Source organism: Triticum aestivum, chromosome 1A (genome assembly GCF_018294505.1).
Source record: "Triticum aestivum cultivar Chinese Spring chromosome 1A, IWGSC CS RefSeq v2.1, whole genome shotgun sequence".
In the NCBI taxonomy this organism is placed as follows: Eukaryota; Viridiplantae; Streptophyta; class Magnoliopsida; order Poales; family Poaceae; genus Triticum; species Triticum aestivum.
The window spans coordinates 47,866,244-47,874,930 of NC_057794.1; the positions used below are offsets into that span (position 1 = coordinate 47,866,244).

The 8,687-nt window shown below is 46.0% G+C and overlaps 2 long non-coding RNA genes across 4 annotated transcripts in view; one reads left to right on the forward strand and one right to left on the reverse strand.

Moving 5' to 3' along the window:
• Window positions 1-2,975: 2,975 nt before the first annotated feature.
• LOC123188948 (uncharacterized) overlaps window positions 2,976-8,687 on the forward strand; it is an 18,283-nt gene continuing 12,571 nt past the window's right edge. For both annotated transcript variants that reach the window (XR_006495450.1, XR_006495452.1), the window contains exons 1-3: window positions 2,976-3,409; window positions 3,529-3,665; window positions 4,114-4,273. This is a non-coding gene — a long non-coding RNA (uncharacterized lncRNA). The remainder of the gene's footprint in view (window positions 3,410-3,528; window positions 3,666-4,113; window positions 4,274-8,687) is intronic.
• LOC123188954 (uncharacterized) overlaps window positions 5,076-8,687 on the reverse strand; it is a 16,167-nt gene continuing 12,555 nt past the window's right edge. For both annotated transcript variants that reach the window (XR_006495460.1, XR_006495463.1), the window contains exons 7-9: window positions 5,675-6,249; window positions 5,302-5,369; window positions 5,076-5,183 (exon numbers count right to left, since the gene is read on the reverse strand). This is a non-coding gene — a long non-coding RNA (uncharacterized lncRNA). The remainder of the gene's footprint in view (window positions 5,184-5,301; window positions 5,370-5,674; window positions 6,250-8,687) is intronic.

An 8,687-nucleotide genomic window follows, 5' to 3' on the forward strand; every position in this document is an offset into this window, starting at 1 on the left:
TCCGTACCCTCCTCTTCCATGCATACATGCCACCTTGCTTCTGGCCTGACGCTCTCACTACTGCCATCCTCCTTATTAACCTTCGTCCATGTCGCACTCGCTGGAATTTTACACCACACCATCTTCTCTTTGGGTCCCCTCCCTCATACGACGGTCTTCGCATCTTTGGTTGTCTTTGTTATCCTAGTATCGCCGCCACTTCTCCTCATAAACTTGCTCCTCGCTCCCTTCCGTATGTTTTTCTTGGTTACCCGGCTAACACAAAGGGCTATCGATGCTATGATCCAGTTTCCCACCATGTCATCACATCTCGACACATTTATTTCAATCAGTATTCTTTCCCGTTTGAACAGGAACAACAGATGGTTTCTTCTTCGGCGCCCAGCCCCTCTCTGGCCGACCCTGTCCACCCTGGCCCCATGCCCCGGCTTGTGGTGCCTCCTAGCCGCACAGTGCTCCGGCTCCTGCCCGCTGCCTCGCCGGGCTCGACGGCCTCCGAGCCGGCCTCCTTAGACTCTTCACCGCCGGGCTCTGCGCCTACCTCGCCGGTCGATGCGCTGGCCTTGCCGGTTTCGCCGGCATCGCCGGACTCGCCGGTCTCTACTCCAGCTCCTTCGCCGGCCACGCCGGTCTTGGCACCAGCTCCGTCACCGACCCCTGCCATGGCCTCTTCGACGGACATGTCACCGGCTTCTACACAGTCGGGTCCTTCACCGGCCCCTCCATCGCCGGCTGCTCCGCTAGTTGCTCCTGCCGGTCACGTGACTCGGTCACGCATCGGCATCCACCGGCCGAGTACCCGATACTCTCCGGATGAGTACACCCTCATGGCCTCGACGACCTCTCTGTCGCCGTCGCCCTTGTCAACCTCCGCCCGTACCGCGCTTCGCGACCCCATGTGGTTTGCCATGATGAAAGAGGAATTTGATGCCTTGCTGCGCAATCATACTTGGCAGCTTGTCCCGCGTCCCCCTCGGGCTAACATTATCACTAGGAAGTGGGTCTTCAAGCACAAGTTTCATCATGATGGTACTCTTGACCGTCACAAGGCGCGTTGGGTCGTTCGAGGTTTTCGTCAATGAGCAGGTGTTAACTTCACCGACACTTTTGCCCCGGTTGTCAAACCCGGGACGATTCGGACTGTCCTTCAACTAGATTGTCCCGCTCCTGGCCTGTGCACCAGATGGATGTCTCAAACACTTTCCTCCATGGTCATCTTGAGGAACAGGTCTTCTATCTGCTGCCGACATGATTCATTGATGAGTCTTCTCCGGATCATGTGTGCTTGCTCTCTCGGTCTTTTTATGGGCTCAAGCAAGCTCCTCATGCTTGGTACCAGCGCATCGCAGCGTTTCTTCATCAGCTTGGCTTCTGCTGCACTTGCCCTAATGCTTCGCTGTTCGTTTACCACCAGGGTGATGCTACTGCTTTCCTGCTGCTCTATGTTGACGACATCATCTTGATGATACGTCTCCAATGTATCTACTTTTCCAAACACTTTTGCCCTTGTTTTGGACTCTAACTTGCATGATTTGAATGGAACTAACCCGGACTGACGCTGTTTCCAGCAGAATTACCATGGTGTTATTTATGTGCAGAAACAAACGTTCTCGGAATGACCTGAAACTTCACGGAGCAACTTTTTGGAAAATATAAAAAATACCTGCAAAAGATGAAGGCCAGGGGGCCCACCAGCTCTCCATGAGGGTGGGGGGCGCGCCCCCTACCTCGTGGGCCCCCTGGTGCCTCTCCGACTCCAACTCCAACTCTATATACTGTGTTTCGGGGAGAAAAAAATTAGAGAGAAGAATTCATCGCGTTTTACGATACGGAGCCGCCGCCAAGCCCTAAAACCTCTCGGGAGGGCTGATCTGGAGTCCATTCGGGGCTCCGGAGAGGGGAATCCGTCACCATCGTCATCATCAACCATCCTCCATCACCAATTTCATGATTCTCACCGCCGTGCATGAGTAATTTCATCGTAGGCTTGCTGGACGGTGATGGGTTGGATGGGATCTATCATGTAATCAAGTTAGTTTTGTTAGGGTTTGATCCGTAGTATCCACTATGTTCTGAGATTGATGTTGCTATGACTTTCCTATGCTTAATGCTTGTCACTAGGGCCCGAGTGCCATGATTTCAGATCTGAATCTATTATGTTTTCATCAATATATGAGTGTTCTTGATCCTATCTTGCAAGTCAATAGTCACCTATTATGTGTTAGTAGTATAATGTCCGTGCGTTGCCACGGGCTTTTGAAATATTTAGGTTGAGTTGTATAAACATAATGCATGTTTAATTTCACATACAGAGGAATGTCGGTGCCTTGCCATGTGCTACGAAAATATTTTGCTAGAATTATGTAAACATAATGCATGTCAAATTTCACATGTAGAGACAAGATAGCACGGGCAAAGTTGGATATTTATTGAAGTCCAATTCGCTTATAATGTAGATTGATAAAAAAGATAAATTAATGATATCTACATATAGTGATGATCCAACTAAAATTCTATTACAAATTAATATCTAGTTGTTGTGCTTAAGAAATTCTCGCACAATATTAAGAATGTTGTCTTAGTTTCATTCGCACAATATTTAAGCAAATATAATAAAGCATTCTTCCTCAGCTTATACACATCTTACACAAGCAACGTGTAATGAGAATAATTCATGTCGAAGGTCTTAAAATGTGCAACGGAAAATAATCATAATACTAACCGGACGAAGTAATTCTTTACCATTCCACCAGAGCATAAAAAACATAATAGCCAGACACATCATGCAATTTCCTAAATTAGTATTATTTTAAAATAGTGATAACAAAAATAAATGCATGTATTTTGAATATTGATGGTTTTTGTAGTACATTTCTCGGAAAAGTTACTTTCTATGGTTTCCAGGTTTACCCCTAGCTTACTCACTCACTCACCCACTCGCTCAGTCCCATCTTCACGCTCATTCCCCTCGCTCACCCACTCCCCCAAATCTCTAGCCCGCGGCGGCGATGCACCTCCCCCTCACCTGCATCGGCGATGCACCTCCCCCTCACCTGCGTTGGCGACTCAGCCGCGTCGCTGCCCTTCTTCCCAAGCGTCGCCTCCTCGCATTCTCGTCCGTGTCGCCTCTTCCTCTCGCCCGCATCCTCTGCATCACGGTCGAGCCAAAGTTGGTTGTTTTAGCGAGGTCGAGTTGGAGCCTGACGAGCGCGGGCACGGCGGCCTTGTTCTGCTCGACGACGGCGGGGACGGACGCTGGCACTCCTCGTCGCCATCGACCTGCAAGGAGGAGTGTCGTGTTGGACGCTGCCATCCCAAATGCTGCTGGTGCTCCATCGCTTCTACGAGTTATTCGTCACCTGCTCCTAGGTCGCCCCCGAAGTCGAGCTCCCCACGCTCGACCTGCAAGGTTTGCATCCTTAATTTTCCCCACGTCTTTCCAATCTCTGGAGCCTATGATTTGGGGAAAGGCAAGGAGAGATTCTGGAGCTGATTGTGATTATTGCTCTGGATGGAATATGGATGCAGATGTACTGTGGCCAAGAACTGCTCTCTGTCGCGTGAGTAGATTGGAAAGGCAAGGCGCAAGGAGCGATTGGAAAGGCTGCTGCTGCTCCTGGACGATGCAACTCCTGATGCCACTACCTCTTGTCGATTCGGGCATGGTAAAGACCAATCGGTTGCACTACTCCATGTGTAGATGATTGAACTTGGGTGTGAGCATTTTGATGCCTCTAAATTCAGTAAATTCGGTACTCACAGGAGTACACTTTCAGTACGGTAGGAGTACATTCTGCCTAGAGTATTTGCACTACAGGAGTACTTTCAGTACAGTAGGTGTACTTGTATTGTTTCTTAGAGTATTACTTGGAGTAAACGTTGTAGTTTAACTGAAATCAACATTTCTGAAAATCATGTTTATCAATGGGTTGTATGTACTGAAATCAACATCTCTGAAATCATGTGTATCGTGCTGTAGTATTATTTTTGTCAGGATTTTAGTACTTTTGCTTGGCTCAAACCAAACTGATCAGATCCACGCCAGCGTACTTTGATTGATCTACTGGGCTCAAACCAAACATTTAGAGTATACTCCATGTTACTCCATTTCAGAGCACATTCTTGGAGTGGATCTGCAATTCAAATAGTTTACAAGTGGGAGTACATGGAGTACTACAGATTAAATCGAGGAGAAGATGGTCCCTGCTCCGTGATGATGCCGCCATTACCTACGACTTCCTCAACCACCACCACCACGACTTCGTCGAACATGGTGAGTACTGAGTACTCCTCCAATGCTTGTACTCCTATCAATATTTACTGTTGTAATCATGTGGTAGTTAGCTACTGTATCATGTTTCCTAGTAGAATGCCCGTGTGTTGCCACGGGCATTTTAAATAATTAACTTGTTGCATATATAAGCATAAGACATGTCAAATTTTAATCTAGGAATAGAAAGTGAGTCTAAAATTCCAAGCCTTGCAATATCATTGTCCTTGTTGATTCAAATTAGGCACTATAAATCAAAAAAAAAACTCACCCTAAACTTTGTACTTGACCTGAAGAAAAAATTGCTTAGTTATTCTGATAATATTGCTTGTACAATTATGATAGTTAGGATAATCACCTAGGTATTTTTATTTTTGAAAGGAAAAAAGAAACAACAACAATCATGAGGCCCTTAAGAAATCATGACATGATCTTGAATCTGATCTGCTACAAGATATATCCTTCCTAATGTTCACATCTAGTGAGAAAAACTCCTACCCAACAATATACATATAATGTAAACAACCATGTTTTTCTGTATTTGCTAATTAATCACGGGAACAGATGATGACTTGGGGCTTCAGGATCCAATAGTAAATATACAGGATCGACGCGACGAAGCTAGCGAAGAACATCGAGATGGTTTGAACGTATGATTTGTCTGGATTGTAAGGGAGTTTCGCGTGCCCGAATCCACAAACCCCCACGTGCGCGCACATGCAGTATTTGTCATCCTCACCTAATAGAAGCAACATACATGGCTATGCTGTTTTCGAGAACCTTAGCACCTCACAACAACGTAACGGCACGAGAAAGAGCTTACTACCGCATCCCCAATCACAAATTGCAAATCATGGCATTCGAAATGGGAGACTTAAAGTGCCGACGTATTATTTTGAACCTTTGAGTAGCTCTGTGGTAACAAAGGTGAAAAGATGTAAATGTAGTCAGTTCATTGTTAGACTCATTAACAATAGCAGAGATGGGTAAAAAGAGAGGCTACCTATAGTCCCCATGCCTGTCTGATTTACCTGAACAAAGGCTACATAAGGAAATATACCAACCCAGAACCTATGTGCACCAGCTTCGTACAAAGTTTCTGAAAATGTAGAGTAGAAAGAAAAGTCATTTGTCAGATACCAATCAACCTCTATTCTTAATTTGCATGGGATCTCCATTGCCTAGGTAACTAAACCAAGAAGTTAATATTCTAAACTTCTCCACCAAACTAAATCATTTTGGTAGCTTAATTTCGCTTTATAATTACAAGATTGATCAAGTAAGAGATGATTTTGAGTTAGCTTGTACTATTTCCTACATAAGTCTCCCTGCCAATCAAATCAATCATCAATCAGAAAAAAGAAACAAGAGAATAGGATTATTTAGAAGGCCAGAAAAGCTTACTTGGTCCAACAGGCGGTGGTTGCCGGCCTGCTCCAAGGAGTCAAGCACCGTCACGCGAGCGTGTACAATGAGCACGATAGCATCAAGATCCCGGAGAAACGTGCTCTCCAACCACATGGACCCACCAATTTCAGTTACATCGAAGAGATCAACCAAGTCAATGACCCTGCGGTGTTGATCCCGGTGATGGGATCATTTTTTTCTGGTGAACTTTTGTCTAGCAGCGAGAAGGTGGCAAGCTTGTCGTCCGAGAGGAAGGGTCACGACGGAGGTTGAAGACGCGGTGTATGACACTGTCAGCCGAGGTTGAACATGTAGTCAAAAGCAGAGCGTTGATACGCAGCATGCCCTCTTCATTGCCGGTGCCCACCCGCGCCACCGCTCTGTAGGTAGGATCCTTTGTGGAGTGTGACAAGTGTCAGTCCATGGGCGTCACCGCGTCCTGGTCGTCCCTGCTGCCGTAGAGGAGTGGCCCTTCGTGGCGAAAGGTGGACTTGGGCAGACGGGGTGAATCTTGGTGACAGTGGGCTCAAAGTATCTCTACTCCTGAACAATATATCCCATTGTAATGCTTCCTATGAAGTGAGTGAAAAAACAAAACTGAACATCAAGTCAATTACTTCAGATCTTGATATAAACAAAATGTGCAATCTAACAGTACACAACTTATGAAATAAAGCGTGATGTCATAGTAATGGAAAAAGTATCTGGATAATGATGTGCCAAAAATGCATGCCAAAATAATCGACACGTCAGTCTACATAGAGTTATGCCATCATGGAGACCTTCAAATAAATTTCCCACAGTGAAACCATAATTTGACAACACAAGTTGGTAAAGAAAGATTAATTAGTAAATCACCAAATATTAAAAGGAACTTATAACCAAAACGCAAAATGTCAAAGTTCAGCACTATGTTGCATAGTTGTTATTCTTTGGAGATAACGACAATGCTCGCTATCACCATACTTGTTGTTAATTCAGTTTGTAACCCATGGCTGACAGATGCATCAGGAGACCAGCTTCTCCATGCATGGCCTCAGCCAAAAAGGCTACAATTCAAGAAGACACGAACATGTTCATAAATAAAATTAACCACAGATAGATGGATTCGGGCATCTTATACCATGGATCATTTTGCTGGCTAAATTTTACGTGGGCCTGGTCACAAAACAATGGTGGGGACGCATGCACGCACCGCAGCCGCTCTCGACCCCATCCCCTTCCTCTCGCTAGCCCGTCCCAACGCCTCCATCTGCAGCACCCCACCGTCGCCGCCACCCAACTTGCCATCCTACGCTGCTCATCTTCACTCCGAACGGCCTCGCTCCGCCTCCACAACACCTCGGACGATTGCCGCATGGTGTCGCACCACAGATGACGCTGTAGCTCTCGCATCCTGCCTCTGGTCCCCGTTCCATGCTCGCTCATTCTCCATGGCCACCACCGCACTCGTGCTCCTGAGCTGCCGCCACCCCCTGACTGCTCTCTTCCTCTCTCTATTGATCTAGTGAGTCCATGGCTGGAAAGTCGAAGGCGTCTATCATTCTCGATTTATCGAGCCCATGGCATTAAAGTCTGACTACGTGTTTGGATCGAAGACAAACTTTAACTGATGGATTCTCTGACATTGCTCTCTGTTAGAAAACCCTAGGCCCACATGATTAACTAAAATGCCCCATTCCTTAATCTTCTCCAACTTTATTATGCTATACATGTTACACTGAACATATTCACGGTCATGTCCGTAAATGGCTTAGATATTAAGGCAATATCTACTTTGATCCCAAGACTAAAGGTTTCATAATTCTATCCCTGGGAAAAGTAAAATCTTTATCTGAATGGAACATTATGTATGACTAATGTCTTAGAACTAAACAATCGCCTCAGAGCTAATGTCTAACCCAGGCGCTAATGTCTCTAATGCTCCATATACATCTTCCGACGCAAGATATGGGCGTCCTGACCCCAATGCCCAGATCATGAAGCCTGCTTCTTCAATTGTTAAGATGGTATTTACAATGCCGTCGTTCTCTATCAGTGTAACTTTCTTGCTAGCAAATTTAACTGTAATGGTGTAATTGTCAAAACCCGAATGAGTATTGATCTCTTACATTAGTGTTTTCTAGCTCTTGCATATTTCACCTAGTTCAATTAACTCGATTTGCCACCCCCAAAGTAGCATCCCGAGAAGGTGAGCATCTCAGGCTCAAATATTTCATGGCTTATGTGTGAAGAAAATCCACTTGTATTACATAGTAACCACAAAAAACCAGACAAAGGTGGGAGGTGGGACGAAAGAAAACCCGGAACGGAGACAACCAAATGCTCCATTACCGAAAAAGGCGCGTGCCCCGCTTTATATATAAAGTAACGATCACCATACAAACCAACACATACAACTCACCCCACAACACACACACAGCAAGATACAAGGGTGTATATGAACTGCTAGATCACCCCCATCCACTCCAAGCAACTACATGTAGGCAGGGATAGCACCACTTGTAGTCTCCGGAGACCTCAACCATGAGCGAGTCACCATGAAGAGAGAGAGAGAGAGAGAGAGAGAGAGAGTTGTGCACGGCAAGCCACTGGTGGAAAAAAGGCCTTTGGTCGCGGTTCGCAACTGCCATTAGTCGCGGTTGCGCAACCGCGACCGACCGGGCGCGACTAAAGGCCCCCCCCTTTAGTCGCGGTTGCTTAAGAACCGCGACTAAAGGCCCGTCCACGTGGGCGCCAGGTGGCCGTCGGGGCGGAGGACCTTTAGTCGCGGTTCTTCTGGCCAACCGCGACTAAAGGCCGCCGCAGGTTTAGGGTTTTAGCCCCCCCCCCTAAACCTCCCCCCTTAAACCTGTTTTCTGTTTAATTTGTATTGTTTTATTTCTTTTGTGCTTTATTTTAATTTTGAAGGAGTTTCATATATTCTACGGTACTACATACATGCATATGAATGTACAATTTCAAATAAATTTGAAATTAGAACCAAAAAGAATTCAAGAGGAATATACAA